We start from the raw sequence: 27,559 nt of genomic DNA, 5'->3' as shown, positions 1-27,559 counted from the left end.
CTTTAAAAATGGTGGAAAATGGAGAGTATGTAATTGAGCATTCTTTGTATGATGCAATTATTTTTTTTTAAAAATTATTTAACATATAATGACTATGTATCATTTACCGATGGAAAAATATCAGGTTTTTATTACCTGATAGAAGAGATCACAGTCTAAAATTCGCTGTAAATGCGAAAGGGAATAAGATCCATTATTTGCATACAGAACACACAGAATATAGTTTAAAGGACGCACGAGAAGGCACAACCTTAGTGGAAGATACTCTGTTCCAGAAATTACTGACGTGTATTTCTAGACCACAGATAAAAACGTAAATCCATATTTAGAGAAATACTGGAACAGTACCAAATCGAAAAAAAATATTTTTTTTACGAGAAATATCCACAAATAATTATTTTTTTAAAAAAAGATTGAAAATAATGACAGGAAATGAAAGAAGAAGAAAAGCATATAATGCCTGAGATTAGAGAAATAAAACACCATGTGAAAACTAGATGTATTATCGAGATAAATGATTCACATGGATATTTCATAGTGTTGCGAGTCTTTGCTCTTAAAATATATAACAGAAAAGAGTTAAGACAACAAGCTTTGTAAAATTTTACAAATAATTTATTTCCCTTGAATAAAAAATGAAAATTGAAAAAAAGAGCTTACGGTATTGCGAATTAAATCCAAAATGATCCGAAAATTAAAAACACAAGTCCTAGTAATAAAAAGTCTTGAATAAAACTGAGTTCAAGTCCCGATGAGATCCAAAATTGAAGGCTATGACGTGTCTGCTATGGTCAACTGAATGCTGATGTCTCAACAGTTTCTTGTTGAATCTCAGAAATATTATTCCAGGTTTGAATTCAGTATAAATTCCAATGAATGTCATTATCCAATAAATCTGTCAGAGCACTTTTGAATTTCCAGAGAAAATAATCACTTAAATTCAATAATTTGAAGAAAATAAAATTAAACTCAAACTCGAAACAACATAAGACAACTTATAGTGCTAGATGTTCAAGCTCAATTGGTAGAATTCTTACAGTCACAAGATAATATAGTTCTCTGCTTGACCTCAGGTCACATTAGCATTTCTAAAAACAAGCATTACTAATGGAAATTAATCTTCTAGAATGATCTTAATGAGCCTTGTTTACTTACACACAATAACTTATTAAATCCACATGGGCATCTCCAAAAACCCTGACCCTGATTAATATATTTACCACTTCATGTTTACCTGAATAATAATTTGGTTAATAATCTCATATACATAGAGTATAAAGAAGCTATCTTTAGTTGTTTACATAACTAAATTTTTTAAAGTCGATCAGGTCAAGCAGAAATGAACTCAGTTTTGGACAAGGTCAAGTCCAGCAAACAATGTTACATTACAATAACATGTATTGAAATATATAACAATAAAACTAACTGACAAATAATTCAATTAAATATGCATAACAATAGCCAAATGTTATTTTGATCTGGAGATGGAGGTAACATGACGAAAGAAAAAATCATGTCTTTAGCAAAACAAAGAGACGACTACCCTGACAAAATCGTAAATAGAGTGGTATGTGGCATGTCTGATAAAAACAAAATAGATTTATAAATCTAAAATATCAATTTTGGTATTCAAAACTGTCCGACACGTATACGATATTTTTTCAAATAATTAACATTCCTAAAAGGGCCTTTAAAAATTTTAAAATATGGTATTAGAATTCATGGATTTTCCACAAATAACCGTAAATCTTTTGCTCCTTTCCCTTGTTTGAGTCCAAAGGTAGTCGTTGATATTGTTATTACTGTTGTTAGTTTCGATCTTTGCAATGCAGACCTCGTCGTCTTTGACTTTGCCAAATACAATTCACACAAACGTCTTATGTCTTTGAGTACGGTGAGGATTTGCTGCAATACACTAAAAGTGTAAGAAGTCAATCTTGAATTTGTCTCCGTTGGTCATTGGCATCAAGGAGTTTCATTACTCGTTTCTCTTCTCATCATGATGTTCTTATACAAACGACCCTTCTTCATCACTCTGTTATATTCTCTGCAACTCTTCTTCGTCGTTATCGTTGTACTTCCTGTGACATCTGAAATTCCTGCTGTGAAATAAATGTAGACAGCATCAAGGAATAAATCAGGTAAATGTGGTTGCCATTTGCATAAGGAGCGACTTCATTCCCCCCTACACACACACACACACACACACACACACACACACACACACACACAAATCGCGTTACTCTTCATCTCAGGCAAGATGTGATCTGGTATTGTCCTGTTCTGCGCTGTGCCGTAGTTGTTCGTAGAAATAAATTATTTGTTAATCTTTACGAATGCGTGTTATTCTGTAACTATGTGTGTTGGTCTGTTAATGGGTACTCGTCAGTAAGAGTGTAACTGTCAGTTTAATACAGCCTTTTCTTGTAATTATGTGTGTTAGTGTGTAAAGATATGTTTATCTATGTGTCTGAAAATGGTGTGTGCGACTCATTCCACTCCAATTCGTTCCACTAGTGATCCCTCTTCTCTACTCGCTTCTTTGGTTTTTGTTGTTGTTGCTGGGGGGTAGGGGTACCATGAGTGCCCTCCCCCCTCCCCTGTTAGATCATGGATGATGGATAGGCCTGAAAATTCATTATTAGAGTTATCGTCATTATCACCTACGACCACTATCACTGGCCATTTGCATATACATGTACTAGTAAGTATCACTATTGTAGCGCAATATTCTTACGACTTTGTGTTCTAAACATATTAAAAAAAGAAATGATACCAACAAGTGTAGTAAAATCAGCAAACAAAATGAACTTACAACATGTATGACAAGTCCAAAGGCATAGAATGCTCTGAATAAATTCCAATAGTCTCGAATCTCTTGATACATCACATTAATACAATGGGCGTTGTCAATGAATGTATCCTCAGTTATCCTATAGTAGCGTTTTAGTGCAATGAGCACTTTGAAATTGCAATGAATAATTAAGATAAATAATCCTTCTCAAATTATATCTGCGAAACAACTACAGGCTGTGATCATAGATTCCCAAAACCGGATATGAAACAGGAACGAATAATTGTTTACCAAACGTCTTTGTATACAAACCCCATTTGACCTGTGACGTAATAGATTGTTCTGGAATCCCCAAATTTCTGATTGAAAAGTACACCAAAATGTTCGTAAACATTCTTGGGAATTATTTTCTAATAGAAGTGTATCCTGTAAGTGCCTTGTACAAATTCATTTTGTTTAACTAATTGATTAAATTATTATATTTCATATAGCATTTAGAAAGATCAGCTCCATCCCTGCAATACAACAAGAACTAAAAAGCACAAATAAATAAAATCGTCGGCCGTTATCTCTTTGAGCAGCAGAGGAGGTGAACAGACCTTTTGCTGAAACGTAACTTTGAAGACTAAAACCTCATACGAAAAAAAAATCTTGAACTAATTAGAGAAATTCTCCCATTTTTCTCTACTTATGTCACTTTATTTTTATCAAACTTTAATGTTTTTTTTGTTTACCCGCCTGACGTCTTACTGAGGTCGCGCCTCCTCTGCTGCTATAATTTTAACCAAAATTTTTATCAAGACCCACACAATATCTTGTTCTGGGATCGTGTAAATTTATTGTTATAAAAACGTGTGGGCTAGATTGTACTTTTGAAAAGAAATTTTTAAATCTTATTATGTCCATATCTCCGCTGCATCATGTTTGATGAATATTTCTCAGAGTATGTGTATCAACTCCGTTAAATACAACAAATATATTACAGTTATCTCTGGACACTTTAGGTATATGTGGATATCGTTATGTGAGATAAATTATATCTGTATTTTTCTGTCTGCCTCTGGAAAATATTCTAGCTGGATTTGATTCTTTATCCAGCATCACATCATCATATACAACTAAATTTTTAATAAGTCCATCTAAATCATCTACGGACGGCGCTTCATCAATATCAGTTATAAAATTAATTATATCGTCGCCATCTTCATTTAACAATTATGCATTTTCATTAGAATCTTTAAGTACATCATAGCATCTCTGATCATCAATTGATGGTGCAACTAAATATACCTTGTCCCACTTTAACCATCTCATTATAAGATTAAGCAGTAATTGTGTCTTTCCACTTCCAGGTGGACCAATTATAATCATTCTAACAGAATTCGGTAATGCTGAAATATGTTTTACTGGCTCTTGCTTTTGTGTCGCTGAGAAATCAATTACATCCATAATATAAATATACATGAATCTATATTGTTTACGTTGTAGAGTTAAAACTCCAACCACTGATTTATCCACTGTTACAACAAAAAATAAAAGAATAGCACATGGTGGAAGATGTGTAATATGTAACATAATTTTTATTTCGTTTTACCCAGAATTCAACGTAAAGACGGTGGTGATATTGCTACATTATTGTCAAAATTTACAGGAACTCCTTTAGGCTAAATACCCTGGAGAAAAATATCTTCCAAGATATAATTATTGGCGTCCTGGTACCCGACTTGATATCCGACTTTATAACCAAGATCAACCAAACCCTGGTGAATATCCTATAAATGATATTGATAAAGAATGTCACGTTCATGGTGTAGCATATAAAAGCAAAAACCTACAAGATAGATATATTGCAGATGTGAAGTTGATTCATTCGTTAAATTCTATAAAAAATAAAAATATCACACAATCATTAGCTAATTGGTTGGTAAGATCTGCGATGAAAGGTAAATTATCACTAGGGGCTTTTAATTAATTAAGCAATTATTAAATAACGGAATCAATTTAGTATAGTCAAGGGGATACTGGAGAGGTAGAGCAGCAATTAGTAAACTCGCTGAAGCAGCAGGTGTCGAACGTTCTGCCGCCGCAAATTGGTTAGCAGGACAGGCAATATGGCAAATTTACCTACCACCGCCTAAACGAATTCAGCATGCACGTTTTGATGTCACCACTACCTAATTAAGTTCATCAGGCGGATATTTTATTTTTACCACATGATACTATTAAAATTGGGAGACGTCAAATAACGTACAAATACGCGTTAACTGTCGTTGATGTTGCAAGTAGTTATAAAGAAGCAGAGCCACTATCAGCTAAAACAACTGCTGAAGTTGTATCTGCTTTGAGTGAATTTATCAACGAGGACCCTTACGATGGCCACAACTATTACAAGTTGATCCTGGCAAGGAATTTCTTGGTGCAGTATCATCTCTGATGAAAAAAACATAATGTCGAAATTAGACGAGGACATACTGCAATCAGATAATTGTTGAACGATTTAATCGAACACATGCTGAGCGGTTATTTGGATATCAGCATGCGAAAGAAATAATTCAGTACAAAAGATCTCGTGAATGGGCTACAAGATTACCAAGTGTGATATCTGCATTAAATAATGAAATTACTCGTGCAACTTCCATGAAACTCATCAATGCAATTACAAACAAGCACATACCAATAAAACGAAATGATTTTTCAAAACAACCAGTATTAGGTAACGTTACTGTAAGATATTTATATGAACCCGGTGAACTTGAAGGCGGTAAAACAAGAGCGACTGATTATATTTCTAGTGTAACGACATATAACATATCCAGCGTGGTAAGATCCACTGGTAGACCTGCAATATACAGACTAGATTCAACTGCTCCTCAGCGTGGATTTGTACGCGAGCAATTACAAGCAATTCACAAAGACACACAATTACCACCGCATTCACTTAACTAGCACTTCTACGTCGATTACATTCAAGACAGGTCAGCATCACATTTGCGCGTGTATGACCAAACTTAACTATTAATTCTGTCTAAAGTAAACTGTCTTGGATCATTACTCAAGTATCGCCACAACTCTACTGTATTACAGCTCGCACGATGATTATTTTGTTGTTTCAGCATCGTGGTCAAAGTTGTGGTTTTTTTTGCCACACTGTTTATAACTAATTTTTTCTTATTATATCATTGTCAATAACATCGCCAGTGGTTTCTGTAACGTCTATAAAAACCCTCCGCAAATGAGATATTTTTCTAACTCTAGACACCGCGAGATAAACTAGATTTGACCATTCGATACGATCATCGACGATCCAAACTCGCGTATCAGAAATAGTTAACCCCTGAGATGAATGAATCGTCATCGCGGATCCTAGCGTTCAAGAATATTTGTCCATTTTTAGCGCATCTTCAACAACATTGACATGAACCAAAACAATATCATTTAATACAAGATTTTGTTTTTCTGATGATCCTGATATATCAACGTCGATATCACTGGACAACAAATTTTTACAAAAGTCATGTTACTGAAATAAAATTAGTCAATTCTTATCAATTTTTATGTGCTGAACACGAATATGACAGTCAAATTGCAAAATTGGCTCTAGTTTTTTTGTAATCTGCAAGAAATTAATGTTGACATAACGAAATGCATTCCAATAGTAAAAGGTCAACTGTAATAGCCTACCTATAAAAAATCAAGTCATTGACTACATCTTAGATTTCTTCGCCTGTCTCTTGTACAGCTGTTCGGGAGCATCTCTGAGGAGTGTCCAGCAGTAGTCAGCCAGCATTGTAGTGGACCATTTTCCCTGGTATCTTTGTTCCATTGTTGCGATATCTTGATGAAAACGTTCGCCGTGTTCATCACTAACAATACCACAGTTGCTAGGAAAGAAATCCAAATGGGAATGAAGGAAGTGAATCTTTAGAGACATATTGCAGCCAAGTTTCTTATACTTCATCAACATGTCTTCTACTAGTTCCTTATAGTTTTCTGCCCTAACATTTCCGAGGAAGTTTGTAGAAACTAGGCGAAAAGCATTCCATGCTTGTTTCGCGTCACCTTCCAGCAAGTTGTTGAACCGGTCATCTTTGAAAAGCTCTCGAATCTGAGGACCCACAAAAACTCCCTCTTTAATCTTTGCTTCGCTGAGTCGAGGGAATTTTTCATGCAGGTATCGGAATGCTGGCAAAGTCCGGTCAATGGCTTTCACGAAGTTCTTCATCAAACCTAGTTTGATGTGAAGGGGTGGTAGCAAGATTTTCTGAGCCTCAACCAGAGCTGGGTGTTGGATATTCTTCTCTCCAATGGCTACATTCTGCCTGTGAGTCCATTCCTTCCTCATGTAGTGCATTTCCCTTGCTCGGCTATCCCACTCGCATAAGAAACACATGTATTTTGTATATCCTTGCTGCAGTCCCATTAAAAGGGCAACTACCTTCAAATCACCACAGAGGTGCCAGCTGTACTTGTTATACTCAATGGAATTCAGTAGCTGCCTTAAGTTATCGTATGTCTCTTTCATGTGGACAGCATACGCTACTGGAATAGATGGAAGAATGTTTCCATTGTGCAAAAGCACAGCCTTGAGACTCAGTTTCGAAGAGTCCACAAATAGTCTCCATTCTTGTGGGTCATGAGTGATTTTTAAAGCATTCATGAGGCCCTCAATATCGGAACAGAATATCAGATTACTTTCCTTTCTGAAGAAAGGCTCCAATTGCTGGTGGCGCTTTCGATATGCAGTAATTGTGACATCTTCTTCTAGAAGATTCCATTGTTGGAGTCTTGATCCTAGCAATTCTGCCTTGTTCTTTGATAAGTCCAAATCACGAATCAGGTCATTTAGTTCTTCCTGTGTTATTCTGTGTGGGGTTGATGATGCACCACAGTGAAAATCTGGATCACTGCATGCTGATGGACCAGGAGAAGAACAGGTCGACTCACCTTTGTCTTCGTCAGATGAATCAAGAGAATATTCTGCTGGAGGTTCTGGAATAGGAAGTCCCTCACCATGTGGAACTGGTCTCAATGCAGACGGAATGTTTGGGTAGACTATTCTCGACTTCTTTCGCTTCGTTATTCCGCCGGAAAGAGGAGGAACCAAGCAGAAGTAACAGTCATTTAGGTGGTTGCTTGGCTCTCTCCACACCATTGGGACTGCAAACGGCATTGATGACCTTTTGCAATTCAACCACTGTGAAAGCTGTGTTGTACATGTAGCACAGCATATATGCGGAGCCCAAGGCTTGTCTTGGTCACCAACCTTGCATCCGAAGTAAAGATGATATGCCTTCTTCACTTGAGAATTGATACTTTTCTTCTGGTTGGCAAATGTCACTTCCCCACAAATATAGCAAAAATTGTCCGCGGTATTAACACACTTTCGAGGCATTGCTGTTCTTTATTGTACGTAAATGGATAAAATAATAAGTTTTATGTAACAGTAGCTTGAACTGTCTCGCACAACGTCTAAAATATTTTAAATGCTGAACCTATCTGATTGGGCTTTATATAGTACACTGCTTACGTCAGCTTCAGCAGCCGCCTGGCATTAGTATAATAGGCCTACACATGTATAGTACACTGCTGACGTCAACTTACTTCAGCAGCCGCATGGCATTAGTATTGCATTGCATCAGAAAATGATGCAATCAACTGTGGATGATGTGAGCATGATGGTATTATGCAATGTTACATCATTATTCCGGATGTTGCTGCAGTCCTACTGGAGAAATTTACACAGTGAAACATAGAAAATGAGGTATATGAATATCTTCAAAACGAGAGCCAATACAAATTTTTCACGGTTATATTCGTGTTCGGCACACCAAAATACTACAGATTAGGGCCTTTTCAAGTCAGTAATGATTTCACTGTTGACCAGTGTATTCTGCCGTCGCGTATCAACCGGTCGATAACACAGAGGCACTGGTAATTCTGGAAACTTTTCTTTATGTAACATAAATAATTGTTGTTCAAGTGTATCACGAACTATCTTTATGTTTGCAATTATCAGATCATTTCGTCTCCACACTTGCAGAAAATCATTCATAGAAGTTTCTGAAATTACTTCACGCATTATTTCACACTGATCTTTATTCGGTTGTAGTCTGATTAACCTTTTAAACTCTCTTAATTCTGGATCAAGTGCTCTATGATCATCATTTATTTTGTCATAATGATCCACAAAATTCTTCAACCATTTATGTGGAGACAATCCAACAAAAGGTGGTGGTTGACCATGATAGCCGCACATTATTACAGCCATATTTTGTGTTAAGAACCAGTCTTGGAATGTTTTAATTGTTTCTAACGAACGTATTTATCGCCCATTCGATCAGGAGTCCATGCTTCTTCTTTCGATCGAAAAAAGTTATGATAAGTACATGATTTAATATTTCTTTCTCTCATTTCTCTTGCAAGTCTGTGTGTAGGGGTTAAAACGATCATATAAAAATTCCGAAATAGTTCAATCACGCGAGTTGTTTTACCAGACCCACCTAGTCCATTAAGATAAACTGTTTTATGTCTAGCTACGGGATCATACACTGACGGTGCTGATGATAACTTTAATGTCTGATATTTTTTGCAATAAATATCTCTGATTTCAACGTCAGCGGATTCAGAATAATTGAGTATATTTTCCTGTTTTATTCTCCATGCGCCCCATGATGCATAAGTGTTGATATTTAATTTTTCCAACAGTCCTGAATACTTTTTATGGATATAAAACGAATCCGTAGCGACTCTGACAGCAAACGCAGAAATTATGTTTATCATCGATAACAGATTTATCGAAACGTATGCGAGCACTGACGATCTTAAATAAGTAATTTGCGGTGACTCACCGTCCGTATAACTCACAAGTGTACCTAATTTGGTTCTATTTGGCAAGAAAGCTATTTCTCGACTTACAAACGTATTTTTCTTCGTTATATCAGCGATTATAAAATCTAACTCAGTATCGTCTATAATTAGTCTTGTACAATGTCGTTTATGATCATATGATCCTCCATGGGTGAATTCACCGATTATTTTTCTGCCGAGATAATTGGTAATTTTATTTTCATAATCGGTTGTATCAAGATTCATCATCAGAATATTTCTTTAGTTGTGGTAACCAAACTTCTTTCTGCGGACGATATGATATAATTGCTTCACTTATCGTCAGAAATATCAGTATTTTTTTACATCGATCACATATCGTAATAATACTGTTGGTGCCTACATTTTTCTGAAAAATGCTTGCCAAACCAAGCATAACAAATTGGAAGAAGACCTTTAGCAAACTCGAATGACTCGATACAATCGAATCCAGTCAAGTCAAAATCCGGTAATGGTCCATTTATCGATACTATGGTCATTTCGTGTGTCGGATGACCAAATCTTTTAAAATATATAGAACATTCTCCATACCAAGAAAACTTCCCAGATAACATGCAACCATATCAACCGAGATAATATCTTTATAATCATATTTAGTATTCCACAATCCACCGTGTCCGTATTACACAACTAGATATTATATCGTTAATACATCAAGCCGAGTTGGTTTCCACGAATTTTTCTCTCTTGAAAAGTGAGCTGCAATCGACAGAACTGTAAAACAGTTGCTCAGCAACTCGTTAGTATCATAAGTATATCGCCGTGCAAGATTTTTCATTTTTGGGTGAAGAAAATCTGTTTGATACATAACGCCATTAGGTCGTACAAACTGATCAAACTTATTTCTTTCTTCAATATAAATACTTCCATCTGATCTAATCAATTCATCGTCGTTTTCAGAACTTTGAAATAACCATACTGATACAGGATTGTTTTTACTTCTTTCGTTAATAAAATAAAAAATATCTCCTTGATAAAATTTAACATTTCTATTTCGTGGAAATATTGTTACTGCACTAGTCCGTGCATGCGCATTGTGATCAATAATTTCGATCGAAGGTCCTTTTGATTTATATTTTGATTCGTACAAAATCTCTCCGGTTATCGCTTTTAGTGTTATTGGGAATTTTAGTTTTGTTTATAGCTCAGCGACGTCTCTGACAGACGCCCCGGTGTCTTTAACTATTTCTCCCCAATCGTTTATTATTTTACGTCTTTTGTCCGTTATACCGTTTCCACGAGTCGAAACGGTAAAATGTTGTGTTGCTTGTTCGGTTACACAATTCAGTCTTGAAAATTTGATCGGTTTCAGATTATCAACACTTGGTTTTTCATTTATCGGATAAATTCCATAAATAACTGCTGTTACAAGATACGCTCTTTCATAATATGGTTTGTAAATACCAGTCAACATTCCTAGTTTGGAATTTTTACTCAGTATGACATTTTTTCGTTATGAAGGACAGGATAATCCAATTGTCTGTTTCTGCTAATACAACAAATTTTACTTTAAAAAAATATATTTTCGATTGTGGAGATAATGAATGATAGCTGCCGCTCGTCTGTCGTTCATCGTAGCATTGACACCATTGGTGATTTTAAATGTTGGCCATACGTGAGATGCACCATATTTGCTAAATTCCTTCTTGGCGTTGTGAATTTTATTAATCAAACTTTTATTCTTCGGATCAACCAGAGTTTTTATTGGTAAGTCAGGAGATATTATATCACGATTAAATTTATCCTTAGAAGGTTTAATATTGGATAATCTCCCAAATTCGTTCATATTATAATCAAGACAAACATTTATATATATATATATATATATATATATATATATATATATATATATATATATATATATATATATATATATATATATATATATATATATATATATATATATGTCTCAAGCAAGGGATAAATGCAAGTGGCTGATGATAGGTTCCTTGACTCCTTGTAACAAAGCCTGCGTAAACGAATTCTGCTGACATCATTTGCAAAGCATTCTTAATGGAAGTTTAGGACCAAAATCGTGTTTGAAATGTGGTGTTGGAGTTAGAGGGAAAACACAGTTGTATGTACAATGTGGTGGTAAACAATACAGAGAATTTAAAAGATAATATGATTTTAAAAGATAATGACAGTGCCAAGGTTATTAAAAGTGTAGACGATTATCTGATAAGATTTTCAAAGTAATGTTTTAGACAAATTACTAGTTAAACAAATGATATTATTATAGAAAACTAGGAATGTTTAAGAAATCCAATCATTAAGGATTACAAAGCATCTCGTGATGGTTAATCAGGCACTGTCGACTAAAAATAACAGTAGGTTATGTCATTAATACTGGCTATCTCATATTTTCTGCTGGGGAAAAGAGGATATCTTCATCATAAATTTATTTTCGAATGTTTCAACGGATTAATCGAGAAAGGTCTTGTGATTGATCATATTGACTCAAATCTCCAAAACAATTCTTTGTCAAATTTACGAGCTGTCGCACAAAGCTAAAATTGTAAATCCGGTAATACTGGTAGCTGTAAAACAGTTGGAAAGAGGACGATTAAGTCTGTAAATATAAAAATGAACGAAAAAATAATATTTCAATTAATTAATGCAGCTTCCAAATATTTCAAGTAGAACATATAAATCTGCTCTCTCTAAAAAATATAAACAAAAAATCACTTTCCATTGTTATTAGAGATAACTGTCAAGCTAAGCTATTTCCGGTAGAGGTATTAAGTAGTTATGCCGCCTGTATTTATAAAAAGTATTCATTTAATTTTTTTTATTGTTCAGTAATAATACAATTGTCAATTTATCATTTCAAACTGATTTATGTCGATGAAACGTTAAAAAATAATCGTGAGATTTTGTACATGGAAGGGTATGGGAAATACGCTCGTAACCGCTTTATTCCCAAGTACTCCCAAGGGAGATAACTCCCATCAAATTGACAAAGAGAAATCTTAGCGGTTACCTCCCTTTCTTAAGGTGAATGACAAGAAGGAAGGGAAATAATTCTGTGTCATATGATTATGCGTAGATCGTTATTAATTTTGCCCTGGTAAATAATTAATTAACTATCTGTATCATAATTAATATCAGTGAAGTAACATAATAGTATAATAGTTCAAATTATTAAAGGATATTTATGGTTTCTAACAAATCATGACAGAAGGAACACGCGGTACAATACAGGACAACAAATATATGTTGCGCAGAAATAAACCTGATTTTGTCAAGACAGAAATATATATTTCAAATCCAACTATGTCAAGGCAGAATATTATATACACAGTGAGTTTCTAAACAGAAATAAATCCACACTGTACTGTATGTAGCAACCTAGCATAGGTAACTTTATAATAATTTCCGAAACGTATATTTGAAAGATTGGAACATAGTGTAAAGCAAAAGCATATAATTCTGATACTCGAGGTCTGGCGATTGAGTCCCATGACTGAGAACTGTCGATGGTTGCGCATATTTCGCGATTTTTATATATAAATCGGGAGCATAGCCTCCGCCACGAACCTCATCAGAAAAAACACACCTCCCCACCATGTCCCCACGTGGTGGGTGCTCCTTTTACACTCTATCCGGGGTTGATTATGGGTGTGTGTCTGCAGAATCTATTGAGCGTAGAGAATGGCTCGAGTACATGTTTGTGCCGTCCCTAGAATTAAGTATGTATACAATGCTATAAATACGCTTCTATATGTATTTGTGCCGTCCTTAGATAGCTTACTAGATAAATCTCAATTTGGCTATTCTCTTAGTCAAAAGTCACTTTAACTATTCTCATCTGACAAACCTGACTTTGACTATTCTCATCTGATAAATTTAACTAAACAAACGTTAATTTGGCAAACTAGACAAAACGCCCTCAAAACCTCCTAGGGTGTCATTTGTCATCTTAGGAATTCACATGGGTGGCTGAACAAATATATATATATATATATATATATATATATATATATATATATATATATATATATATATATTCATAATAAATTTTGAAAATATAAATCCTATTATTTCTACAATAAAAAATTAAAAAAGATGGTATAAATATTCAACTTGATTCTAAAAAGATCATTTCTGATTTTGAATCAGTACAAAATCGTAAATTGCAGGGTGGACACGCACTATTATCTGAATATCGAATATGATATATTATCTCATGTGAAAATATGCTAACAAAATATATTTTTTATTTTTTTAAATTCAGGATTAGACAATAATTTTTTAAGCTGATCGAGTTTAATGCAGGAACATGCATACTTCAGAACCTGCTCTCTATCTCTATCACACGTGATCATAGAAATTGATCTAGTTGTTCTTGCGTCAATAAAAAGTCTTCGTTACCGTATTCATCAATAACTACGACAACACTAAATTGTTCTGTGTTTACTGTAGACTGTGTCATTGTTGTTTTGATGGCGTTTTCAAGTGCCTCTCTGTCGTGTATGAAAACCCTCACATGTTGGTACATGATATAATTACCTCTTTATTAATTGTAAAATATCTTACAAAAATTTTTTTTATTTTTTATTTATGGTTTTTATTTTTTATGAAATATTCTGAAAATTAGTCAAAATTCATCGGTTTTGTATATACCTATTTTAGTCATTTTTTTATCAAGAAAAATCGCCAAACTTCCAAAATCGTGAGGGTCAAACCCCAGCGTTTCTCTAATTGATTCTGGTTTTTTTGTGATTTTTTTAATCATTTTGTATTATATTTCAACCAAAAATCATAAAATCAATTAGAGAAAAGAGCGCTGGGGTTATTGCCCTCAAAACTGAAGAAATCTGACAGATTTTCCTTTACAATTTTATACCAAAAAAATAATTTTGTCATCAGAATAAATAAATCTGATTTCACGCTGATGTTGAAAATTGTTAAGATTTGACGTATAAATTTATATTAAGAAATTCTCCACGTAAATCAATGAAATTTCCTTATTGATCAGTAAGTTTAAAATGTATTCTTGTTAATAAAGGATTATCACAGCGCAAATAACCTGGATTGATTGGCTCTTGTACGATTAAATATCCAGGAGGTACTTGCTGTGTAAATGTATATAAAATATAGCCTTGTTGAGCTAGATTTGATTTTTCAAGATCTATTTTGAAAGCTCCATCAAGTACGTCACAAACAAGATTGACTGCGATTGTTAAAGTTAAATTAACAATTCCCGGTTAAATATGACAATCTTCACCGTAAGGATTAGCATTGTGTTTGAGAAGAGATGCTCGTGGCGACATTTTTTTCCATGACTCAACGATTTTAGGAAAAAAACCTCATCGATAATATTATTGGTTAATTTTTTTGAATTCAGCCCCGTTAATATGTTCAGTGAAACTAATGGTCGCTAGATCTGCTTCTGTTATTGAGTGTTTGTTCAAGAAATATTGTTTGTTTTTGTTGCTTGTCCTAATTACCATTTCTATAACATTGTTTCGAACAAGATCAAAGTCAAATTGTATTTGATTTCATATTTATACATATTTAATGATCTCCTCGCTTGTATACACCTTGCCAGAAACAAAGTCGAGAACATACTCGTTAAAATACTGGCGTAATTGTTTTCGTTGTTGTTCGTGCTCACGAATAATATAACTAAATAAGAGTTTAACTTCATCTTCGGAAACAGGGTATGGGTAATAATAATCCGGTAACTTATGAAACCATAATCCTTTATCGTAGGTATTAATGGTTGAATATCTCATTTCAGGGTTTGTTTTTATATATCTCCAAAATGGAATACCGGTCTCATATGCTATAGTAAGACTCCAGTATGACTTTTGGTCTGATGTAAAATCAGTTCGTGCTGGTTCCGGTAGTTTTTGATATCCTGGTGAAACATTGGGACATCCTAAAACAGATTTAATCGATGATTGATAAATATCTACAACGTAATCTGCAGAATTTATTTTAATCGTAAAAGATAACGTTGGTTCGTGAACTGAAATAGTTATTTTCGATTCTCTTCCAGTTACTGATTTGATTCTCCGTTGAAATTCATCATTGATTTGTTCGATTTGATAACTCCCTGTAGGAATAGAAACAACTTGCCAATCCGGAGTTCCATAATCTTTATTTTTGTTTGCAAATACAAGTAAATTATTCCCCTGTAATCCACCGAAAGATTTAGATCTGATATTTGGCCAGCTGTGATATACTTGTAATTGTGCCAGTGCGATTTCTTTTACTGGAATTGCAGTTTGAAAGTTAACACCGAATTCTGGATTATTTTAATTTACTGATATCATCGTTGATTTTACTCGAGTCGTATTTGTCACGATGTCTTGTAACAATTCCTGGGATGCCATCATTTAAATTTTGATTTTCTAAATCAGCGTTATTTATTACGTCATATAGATCTTAATCATCTCTGTGAACTCAAAATCTGATATTTTTCCATCACAAAGGCTCGTTGATAATAACGAGGAAAATTTTGAATATGCTGATGTCGCTGTGTGTAATTTTATTCTATAATCATGCACGTTTGCATTTATGCAAGTACATATTTTTTTGGCAATGATATTGAGAATACCGGCAATTGTTGTTGTAGCTAAAATACAGATTGTTACAACTACTGGTGCCATCATTATTATTGTTGATAATAACACACCGGTTCCAGCAACAACAGCAGACACTGAATAAACAATTATATCAGCAATAACTACACGTCTGCGATATTTCTTTATTTTTAAAGTGTATTGTTCGACGGTATCTTTTAATTTTGTTTGCCATTCACGTGCTTAATTTTACCTAAATTTTTGAACGTCGATTGAGGTACTCATTATATTTTACTTAGTAACCAATTGAGATGTTACAGCCACAAATTCCAGACACCACCAGTAAGATGGTGCGGTTAATTTCTTATCAGCTGCTTCCAGAAAGAATATTTCTACGTTTCCTTTATTTAATATGACAGACACAACTGCAGAAAACGTATCGGTTGAATGCCGCCAGGAATACGTTGTAAATATCTCAAATTTTGCAGCACTGAACAGTAACTTCTGCAGTATGTTTGAGAGTTTTAATTTGCTGTGACCATGTTGAGAGTCCAGATGATAGTGTGTATACTATGCTGGTAACCTGTTCCGGAGTTACTCCCGGGAGATTTTAATCAGATAAATTTTGTTAACGATATTAGGAATTCCACTTACGACGTCTTCTGGTGGTTTTTTTTTTTTTATAAATCGTTTCAATGCTCGTCTTGACATCAGAGAGTTTCACGTCAGCGGTCAAAGGGGTGCCAAAGAAATCATCTGCGATTTCATTAAGTTTTCTAAAGTTTCTACGGAGATTTGTAAACGCACCTATATGAACGTCATACTCGGCCCGCAACGTGGATAATTTACCATCTACGGTATTGTAGTTAATGTCCACAATTTTTTTTTTATTGTGGCATCTTTGTCACATGTTGGATCTCTTAAAACAACTAACTTATTTCCGTTCATGATGAGTTCGCCCGTCATTGTATACTGGAATGGTATCCATAGTAGCAAGAGTAGCAAGAGTAACTCCGCAAACGATTAGCAACGCTTCTTGCAATTTCATTTCTAATAGTTGCGAATGACATATTTGAGTCTCTGATTCGACCGCCATCGGTAAATACTGGAATGGTATCCATAATAGCACCAAGAACTCTACGAACTATGTCATTCCATTTGATGTTGCTCGTTTTTAAAGCACCGTATTTATCCTGAAAAATAACAACTTCATCTCGGTCAACTCCAGTAAGGTTCATGATATCAGCAAGTTCATCTTTAGGCGCGTAATTTGACAAATCAATATCATCTTTTTTTTCTTGCCCTTGATAGAAGATCTTCCGTAAATATCAACCATTATGCTTTAAAGATCTGTTTAAAACGATGTGATTACTTGTATACTCATGCACGACTTTATGAGGTGCATTGGAAGACTTTGATATAGCGTTAAGTACATTAATTACTTCACGACCACATATCGGTGGATCAGTCAGTACTTGGGCTGGTAATGTTGAATACCAGACCCTCACTTGGTGAGGAGGTTTATTGTTTTTATGTCTTTTAAAAAAATCAACTGGAGGAGGAAGCCCATACGAATCGAAATAAACGATTCCTCGTGGATCTGTTGCGTATGCCACCCAATGATTACGAGGCCCTGAATTATCATCAAGATTTATGATTCCTGTTTCAAAATTGTTTGGTTGTTTTGGCAACTTGTCACGCATAAAAACACCTCTAAATATTTATATATTTAATTCTCGTGGATCTGTTGCGTATGCCACCCAAAGATTACGAGGCCCTGAATTATCATCAAGATTTATGATTCCTGTTTCAAAATTGTTTCGTTGTTTTGGCAATTGGTCACGCATAAAAACACCTCTAAATATTTATATATTTAATTCTCGTGGATCTGTTGCGTATGCCACCCAATGATTACGAGGCCCTGAATTATCATCAAGATTTATGATTCCTGTTTCAAAATTGTTTCGTTGTTTTGGCAATTGGTCACGCATAAAAACACCTCTAAATATTTATATATTTAATTCTCGTGGATCTGTTGCGTATGCCACCCAATGATTACGAGGCCCTGAATTATCATCAAGATTTATGATTCCTGTTTCAAAATTGTTTCGTTGTTTTGGCAATTGGTCACGCATAAAAACACCTCTAAATATTTATATATTTAATTCTCGTGGATCTGTTGCGTATGCCACCCAATGATTACTAGGCCCTGAATTATCATCAAGATTTATGATAAGTGATTTAATTACATGTTTTCTACTGGAGCGTCAATAACTCGCATTCTTCCACCAGCACCTTCGAGTAACATTGATTTATCTGAAAGAATAACTGCAATTGCTCTGTAGTTACCATGAACGACTGGTGGACCAGCCGCGGCAACAGGAGGTTGTGTTACTTGAGCTCGAAAGTGAATATCAACGACAGATTGTCTAGATAAATCAAGATGTTCCAATGAAGAGCAATAGATTGGATACAATGTTGTAAAATCTAGCTGTGATATTTGTAGACCAGTATCTATATTTTGATCACACCCCATGAATGACATCAAACGATGATATGAACGCGCTACGTGAATTTGATCAAAATTTAATAATATATCTTCAGCTGCTTCTTGATGTTCATTTATACGCAAAGAAACTTCATTAACTCCAAGTTTGTCAAATATCACATGACTACATGTTTGTGAATTTATTCGCGTAAATTCTTGAAAAGCAACAAATATATGTCGTGGTGCGGAAACACCCTGCTGTGAAGCGATGTGCGATGTAAATAAACCATTAACAGAACTCTGAACGCTGTGATCACTGTCAACCATGATAGTAATGATTTACCACCTGAATCCATAAAAGAAAGTAATTTTTGTTCTTCAGCAATTGATGGAGTCATTACCGGCATCCACAATGAAAGTTTTGGCAGTATTACTTTACCAGCATCACCAGCAGGTCGCCAAATTGCATCATCGTCAGTGGCCTTTCTTACTAATGCAATTGTATGTCTAGCCCCAAAGATAACTTTTCTAACATTTCTGCAAAATCCAAATATATGAAATAATAGAATTGCGCATGAAAATCTTCTACGATCACCTTTTAGTATTGATCGTAGTGATGAAAATCCTAAGTTGAAATCTGGATTAGCATTATGAACAACCGATTACATATCAGCGTCAGTGTTATCGGCAAAATTTCTTGGTCGTCTTATACGGTCTGCTGTCTGGGTGATCAGAAGTGTATTTGGCGAACATCATTGTCGGGACAGCTGATCTTGTATAATGATCTGAATATCTTGCTAAACCTATCATCGTTGTAGTAACATCAACATCTTTTTGAATTTATTAAATATTTCTTCCATCAATCATATATGTGGCACTGTCAAACAACGCCATAATACCGTTGTTGACAAAACCAATTCTAACATCGCCTGCGTATTCAGTATCATCTGTTTTTATGATTTCACCTTCTACTATTTCAGTGAGTGCTTCGGCGGGTAAGAAATATCTACTTGTATCCTGAACTTGTAATTCGATTCTTCCACGTTGATTTGGTTGTCGTGCGTCGTAGGAATAAAACTGATAAGCACGTATCGATTCATCTTTGAGAATTGGTGCGTCTATATCAAACACCGGATCGGATACACGTTTGAACATCTTTATTATATTTATTAACGTCTAACACGAAGACCACTTCTTGCTATTAAACCTGAAACTATATTTTTTCTGCTTCAACAGCCAACTCTGATTTGAGGCTTGATTTATTATTTTCCTGACCCATGCAGGCATAACTTCAGTACTGGGTAATTTTACTAGCTGCGGTTTTCATCGTACTAATCGAGCTAGTCTAACCTTGATTGTCGAGAACGCTTTACCAGCAAGGTTACCAATAGTGCCGATGCCTTTATCACGAACAGCCTCAATAGCCTTCATCCCTAATTGTTTTACAGTTGGTATTGCTTTTGGAGCCATCCTTCTGAAGAAGAAAAAAACCGTAACAGTATCACCAAGTCCATATCCGTAAATTGCTTTGTAAGTTGGCAGTCGTGAATTTACTACCCTGACCATTACAGGTCCACGTTGAGCAATGTGTATAATCATTTTTTATAGACTGAATAATTAATTGTTTAGTCGCTTTGATAATCATCAGCAATTTCATCAATAAGGGAACGATAAATGTTGCGATCCATAATACCGCCAGTAAATAATCTTCGACAAATATCAGATATTTCATTAATAATTTGCGGCGAATTATTTCCTGCATGTTTTCCTCCGATCAGAACTTCTAATCTATCTACATCAGAAAGAACACTGTCAGGTCAGATTTCTTAAGTAGAACAGCCACTTCCAGTAGCGCCTGGGTTACATAAGTCACGAAATTCTTCTTCTTCTTGTCTCTTTTTTAGTTCTACGTCACGCTTAACATCACGAAAATGCGGGTCATCATCTTCTGCAGGTCTATTACTGTATATGAAATATACATCTATAATCCAATCATCATCATTATTCCAATGAAGAAGATATTTAGTTTTCACATATTTTTCTAGTTGACGATTTCCACGTGCAGCAATATCTACATTTTCACGTGGCAAATTTGTGATGAGGTTAATACCTTTAGACGTAAATTTATTCCTAACATTAATTAGTTCTGGTAGTTGTTGTTTTTGTGACCGAGTAATTCGAGAAGATTGTGGTTGTTTTTGTCGTCGTTCTATTTGTTGCTGCGGTGGATGAAGTTGATAGGAGGATTCTTGTTGTTGAAGTCGAAACTCCCAAAATCTATTTATTTCTTTAATATATTCATCATATGTTTTATCATTCTTTCTGATATTGGGCTTGTCATAATACAAACGATATAACCATTTAAAATAACTATCTTTATTTATGTCAACGTGCTTAGGGTTTAAAATTTCAAACTTTCGAAAATAACTATCAAATGCAGCACGTGGAAAATCTTTCTCTTTAACTTCTTTAATAACACCGTCTCTAAATTGTTTAGTTAATTCAACATTTTCTTTCCTTACTTTAGGTTCAGGTGCAAAAAAAGTTTTTATTTCACTAATACCTACAAGTATTTCGTCATCTGCGGAGGGTGGCTAAGCAGCAGCTATGTCAATCAGAAGTGTTTGTAAAAGCTTTTTTGCTTTCTTAGTATCTTTAGCAGTCTGCTCTAACGTTGGACGAAGACCTTCAATAGCTTCTACAATTTTTTCATTAACTTTTGTAACAGGTTTGAATAATTTTTCTGTACCTTCCGCGTATTCAACTTGTGATTCTTGACGTTCTTGAAGTTTTGTCTAAGAGAATCACGAACAGGCAAAAACTTTTTGATTGCTTCTAATCTTTCTCTGGCTAATCTAGCTGTATAAGATTCAGCACCAGGTGCCATTATTGATATATAATAATGATCTAATTATAGCAGCAGAGGAGGCGCGACCTCAATAAGACGTCAGACGGGTAAACAAAAAACATTAAAGTTTCATAAAAAAAAATTAAGTGACTTAATTAGAGAAAAGTGGGAGAATTTCTCTAATTAGTTCAAGATTTTTTAAAAATCTCGTATGAGGTTTTAGTTTTCAAAGTTACGTTTCAGCAAAAGGTCTGTTCGCCTCCTCTGCTGCTATTTGCAATGTCAGCAGAGGTGCGTTTTCTTAGTAACTTCTGGATAAGCTGCAGGTAGAAATGAGAGGAAAAATGAACAAGATACATCGCATTTTATCTTTTTAACAGATATTCCACCTCAGAAGATTTGATGTACTGAGAAGGCCTACCTCAGATGTTTGCGATAACTTCAGGATTTATGGCAGTAGCTGTAGTTGTTAGCCAGTTATGACAAACAAAATTACTAGAATACACCACAGACGCTCAGACAGGAAAATTAGTCGAATTAAATAGTTACTACGTGGGTAATATCTTTGCTGCGCTAAATTATTTGCTTGCAGGGAAAGACTTGCATCTTTATAAAGCAGATTCGATTGGTGATTAGTTTTTAGACTTATTTACAAAGACATAATGCACCAGTACACAAAAGAAAGCAGTTCTTTATTTCAGCTTGTTTCTTGTCTCATCAATCTGACTTTTCCAAATATTTAAACCAGTAGTTTCAAACAACAGATATTTATGGAAAGCGCCGAAATGGAAGGTGACGCTACGATTGGCGAGATGTTGGTATTGATCAAAACAAGCAGATCGGAACGTCCTCGGCTAGTTCTGTGAGAGAACACGATTCAAGAGTCAAGATTCTAAATTGGTGATCTAGCCCACCGGCCCATAATAAAAAAGTGTATTCATAAACAAGATATATCACCTGAAGCGTACATTTACATATGTTATATAAATAACGCAAATGTGTATATAACAAAAGTATTTTTGTTTAGTTGACTTAAAGTCATATGATTTTTCTGTAGATTAATGTTTATTTTCAATACTCTTTTCTTTCATCTTGATAATGTTTACAAATGAAAACAAAATAATATTCATCATCTACAAACGCCAATTTATTGCGATAACAAAAAGTACGCATACATTATGAACTAGTAACACCATCACGTGTACCAATCTCAATAAAAAGTTTATCAATGGAACATCTTAATCTCGAAAGAGCTACGGACATATATAGGTAAACTTACAGAAAGATACTTCTCACCATTCAATAATGTTCTATACTTTTGATTATATCAACATTTTGACGACTGCTTGATTTAATATGCAAGTTTTTATTAGTACAATCCTTCACCCTTTGTAAGAATGCTCTTACAAATACACTAACAGTTCCACTATCTTACGATATCCATACAAAGCTAAAACCATAGCTAAACATAAATGTTTCATATATGATGCCCATGTAACACGTCCGTTATCATCTAATGATTTAAGCATGTTATAGCATTCTGCGGGGTATCCATCCATTCCATTTATACGTAACAATTTATACCAATATTTCACACACATAGAGTAATATGTAAAACACAACGGTAGTCTGTCACATTCTCCAAGGGCAACATAATCATCCATGATACATGAAATACACAGATACTGTTTCCGGAAACGGCTCTGAACACTTTCAATACCATGCCAATAAATCCGCCCTTCACCCGAGATGATATTGATTTTCCGGTTAGGGATTTATATCACCTATTCACTTAAAGCTGCCAATTTTTTCTGCACACATCCGTGTACATTTTATATACTTGCCGGTATTTATTCTGGCTATGGAGTTACAATCGGCTGAAGGGTTCGTTTGGTGACAGGTACATTATATTTCCGGAGAAAATCATATGTTTGGTGACTTGTAAAACCGTGTGGAATTGCACAACCATTGTCTTGTAGCCATTTTGAGTTTCGCTCTACATATGGCTGTTACCAATTCCCGGTATGTGTCTAAAGTGTATGCAGGATTGTTCCGGAATGATTTGCATGCAGCAAAATTGCACATTTTAATGAACCGATGACATCAGAAATATCGTCCACATATCGACCATCAGTATCAACACAGATTTGGGGGGGGTTGGTGGTTGATTTATCGGACTATTTCAATATATTCTGAATACGCGTGTCCCCAGATTTAAGAACCGTAACATAATATAGGTTTTACTATAGTGTGTGTGTGTGTGTGTGTGTGTGTGTGTGTGTGTGTGTGTGCGTGTGTGTGTGTGTGTGCGTGTGTGTGTGTGTATGTGTGCGTGTGTGTGTGTAGCTGAAGGAGGCGGATAGGCCATGTGGTATTAATTAAAATTTAAATTTCAACCAGTTATATGCCCATGGTGAAAACTGACATTCTAGAAGATTCTTTGATTTCTTTTGATATATTGTTCCATATAATGGCTTCAGAGTATTGAAAACTGTTTTAAATAATCCTTTCTTTGGTTTTGGAATTAGAAAGTTCTGGCAGTTGTTGATCTAAGACTTTGGGGTGCTTCTGGTTTTTCTTCATATAAAATTATTTCTCGAGTAAACTGGGGTGGACTTAACTGAAACTTTATACATTTTTGGGGCTGTGTTTCTTTAGGGTGCGTCCAAGATAATTTGGGTGTAAACAAGATACCCATGTATTTGTACACTGAAACGGTATCAATTCGACACCATCTAAAAACCTCTTTTCATAATTCCTTTAAGGACCACCATTGCGAAACAATTTTTTCTCTTGTCCAATTTAACTACAATTCTACTGGTGTTACAAAAGCGTTCTATTATGTGCATCTATTGTCGCAATTCTATCGCTGTGTCGATGCAGTTGGCTATATCCTCATCCAATAAGAGTGGTAAAAGAAAAGATTATCATGAATTGGATGTATCTCGGGCGGATTGTATAAAAAAAAGCTTTACATTTTGCAACCCGGGAATTTCTCGAAAAGACCATCGCTCCCCCACCCCATGCCCCCATCTACCGGGACCAGACCCCGTCCTAGGATGTGCGTGGGCCCAAGGCAGCATGCGGGGCCCCAATGCAGCAAGCGATGAGCGGGGCCCCAAGCAAAACAAATGCATTGCGGAGTTGATTTCCTGAAAGCGCGGGTCCCGTGGTGGTTGCCTCGTTTGCCTTGCCCTAGGACCAGGCTTGACATTTTCTCACACAGCCAATCATGAGTTCAACGTTCTTGTAGATTTTATATCAGATATATTCTCACACAGCCATATCATTTTATGAGTTCAAGAAGTAGATATTCCTTTCTCTTTCCCTGTAATGACACATCACAAGATTTATCATCACCAACATTAACAACAGATAAAAATTTGTTGTTTAAACGCCCCAAACGCACGGCACATGGTGAGGTGTTTTTATTGGGTTTTTTATTTTTTATTATAAAGAAATAGATCATTTCCTGATATCTCCTTTGCACGATAAATAGGTAAATCATACAGACTAGTGACAGCTGTCAATATCTTGGTCAGGTTTTATCGAGTTATAAAACCAGTCGGGTCATAATACGGAATATGATATTGACGCTACTAGTCAACAAAACATTGCTTATCTCAAGAGTGAATGACCAGCACAAAGAACTCCATTACGGTTATAGAATCAATACGGTAGATAATTTTTGTAAAGAGTAATTTATTTATCCCTTTTCCCGCTTTCTTACTGTGAATTTAATAAATGCTGTTAAAATACAGGTTTTGTTTACTGTGAGTTATAAAACCAGTCTGGTCATAATACGGGTTATTCTATATGGATGTCATCAGCAGAAAGAACATTGATTATATAATGACTGAATAACGTAGACATAAAAAAACACATCATTACCGTTATAAAATGTATCAGAGGAATGTTTTAAAGTGCGATATATTTATTCCTTTTTTCCTTTCTTATTGTGAGTTATGTAAAGAGTATTGTTGTGAAATTTAATCGGGTGGAGCCCCCCCTACCCACATTTAAGTTCAATGAAAATGTATAACTTTCATAGCAACATTTCGTTGATTGATTACTGGTGACATCAAATACTTTTTAGGAAGGTAATACCCCAACTATATGAAAAAATTGGATGTTTACCTCAGTATGTAATTTTAAACGCGTCTTTTGGCAGTTACCCCTTCCTGCTCCAAGACAACACTTATGGAATCTTGCTTGAGTTTGTGTCATTCCAGATTTTATTGTCGGCAGTTTTGTGGATTGCTTCGTCCTTTGTCAGACTTCGTATGGCTTTATTGATTTTGCTCTGCATTTTCTGTTTGAGAAAACGAAAGTATAAAATCACAAAATAAGTTGCAACGTTTGGTGATAGGTTAAATGCAGAGCTTGCTAAATGTCGTGTACGCTGTACTGTGAAGGAAGGAAGAGGTGGACATTTTCTCACAACTCCTGGTTGTCATAAATAATAACCAATAACAACGAACAAATAAACAATGCAATGAAATTCTCTTGAAGCAAGTTGTAAGATATTTAATTTGTTTTTGGTAGCATGTATAACGCCTTGTTATGGAAGGCAGGAAAGGGAGAGGTAAACATGGTCCATATAGGCCAGAGGTCTCAAATTCAAACCACCCTGAGGGCTGCATGAGGACATTTTTGATGGCCCAAAGGCCGAACCACCTTTGTTATCTCTCGTGACACGTTGTAACTCCAATCAAGACCCTTTATATAGGCGAACTAGGTGGCTGCCTGTTCGCCAGGTTAAATGTGGCGACAAATTTGAGGGGAAATTATCGGGGGAGGGGGCCAATTCCATCATTTGCCTAGGACACCAGTTGCTGACAGCTATTATTAGACCGCCCCTGGAAATGGACATTTGTTTCTAGTTCCTGCATGTTACCCAAAAACTGGATTCTAAGATTTTTAATTTAAGTGTTTTAAAATGAAACGTGTTGTTACTTTGGCAAGTTCTTGTGGTAACTTTGATCTTGTGGTCACTGAATCTTTTATAAAATTGAATGCATCACACCCTTAATTTCATACTTGTAAACAGGAATAGGGTTATTGACGTACTCTTAAAATCTGAAAAATCATGTTATGTTGTTCTCTACATACTATTTCCTTAATAGCAGTTTTATATGAAAATATGCTTACAACACATTTTGTGTTGATAGGCTGTTAAAGATTATGTTCTGATTTTGGTCTTTTATTATGCATTTTGAATCATGTGATTTCCAATAAGTACAACAGAAAAACAGTATATTTTAATTAATTCTAGTTGATATAGTACTAGGTTACATTATGGTAAATGCTAATAGGTAAACATATTTAATAAACTGTCATTAGGACCGCTCCGATGTCCTAATGGTTAGATCGTCGGCCCCAGATGCGGGAGGTCGCGGGTTCGAACCTCCTCCGAGTCACACTAAAGACTTGTGAAAATGGTACAAGCAGCTGCCTCGCTTGGCGCTCAGCATCAAGAGGCTAGTGTTAGGACTGGTCGTCCTAGTGTCATGATAATGTGACTGGGTGGGACATTATGCTTAATGCCTGCGGCATGATGCCCCATAGGCCGATAAATCAGCCCTTCACCCATGATAGTATTGATTTGCGGGTGAGGGGCTGATATCACGTATTCATTAAAAGCTGCAATTACCTACATCCACATTTGGCTGCACACATCGATGTATATTTTATACACTTACCGGTATTTCATGTGGCTGTGCAGTTACCATCGGCTGAAAGGTTCTTTTAGTGACATGTAGATTATATTTCCTGAGCAAATCATATGTTTGGTGACTTGTAAATCCACCTGGAATAGCACAACCATCTGTCCTGTGGCCATTTTGAAATTCGCCTTGATATGGCTGTTACCAATTCCCGGTATGTGTCTAAAGTGTACGAGGGTTTATTCCGGAATGATTTGCATGCAGCAAAATTGCATATTTTAATGAACAGGTGACATCAGACAAACAACATCGTCCATCAGTATCAACACAGATGTGTGGGGTTGA

The 27,559-nt window shown here is 35.3% G+C and overlaps 1 long non-coding RNA gene across 3 annotated transcripts; it reads right to left on the bottom strand.

Moving 5' to 3' along the window:
• Nucleotides 1-543: 543 nt before the first annotated feature.
• LOC149797774 (uncharacterized) lies at nucleotides 544-27,559 on the bottom strand. Of its 3 annotated transcripts, none has more exons than XR_016421880.1 (3): nucleotides 27,251-27,559; nucleotides 25,686-25,860; nucleotides 544-2,102 (listed from the first exon to the last, which is right to left on the bottom strand). It is a non-coding gene; the product is annotated as an uncharacterized LOC149797774 (long non-coding RNA). The 3 variants fall into 3 exon arrangements; XR_016421878.1 differs by lacking the exon at nucleotides 544-2,102 and adding an exon at nucleotides 18,359-20,174; XR_016421879.1 differs by lacking the exon at nucleotides 544-2,102 and adding an exon at nucleotides 22,680-24,876.

This window comes from Sinohyriopsis cumingii, chromosome 6 (genome assembly GCF_028554795.1).
Source record: "Sinohyriopsis cumingii isolate HCF-2022 chromosome 6, ASM2855479v2, whole genome shotgun sequence".
Lineage (NCBI taxonomy): Eukaryota > Metazoa > Mollusca > Bivalvia > Unionida > Unionidae > Sinohyriopsis > Sinohyriopsis cumingii.
Note: the sequence above shows the minus strand (reverse complement) of the source record. Positions and strands in the feature narration are given on the sequence as shown.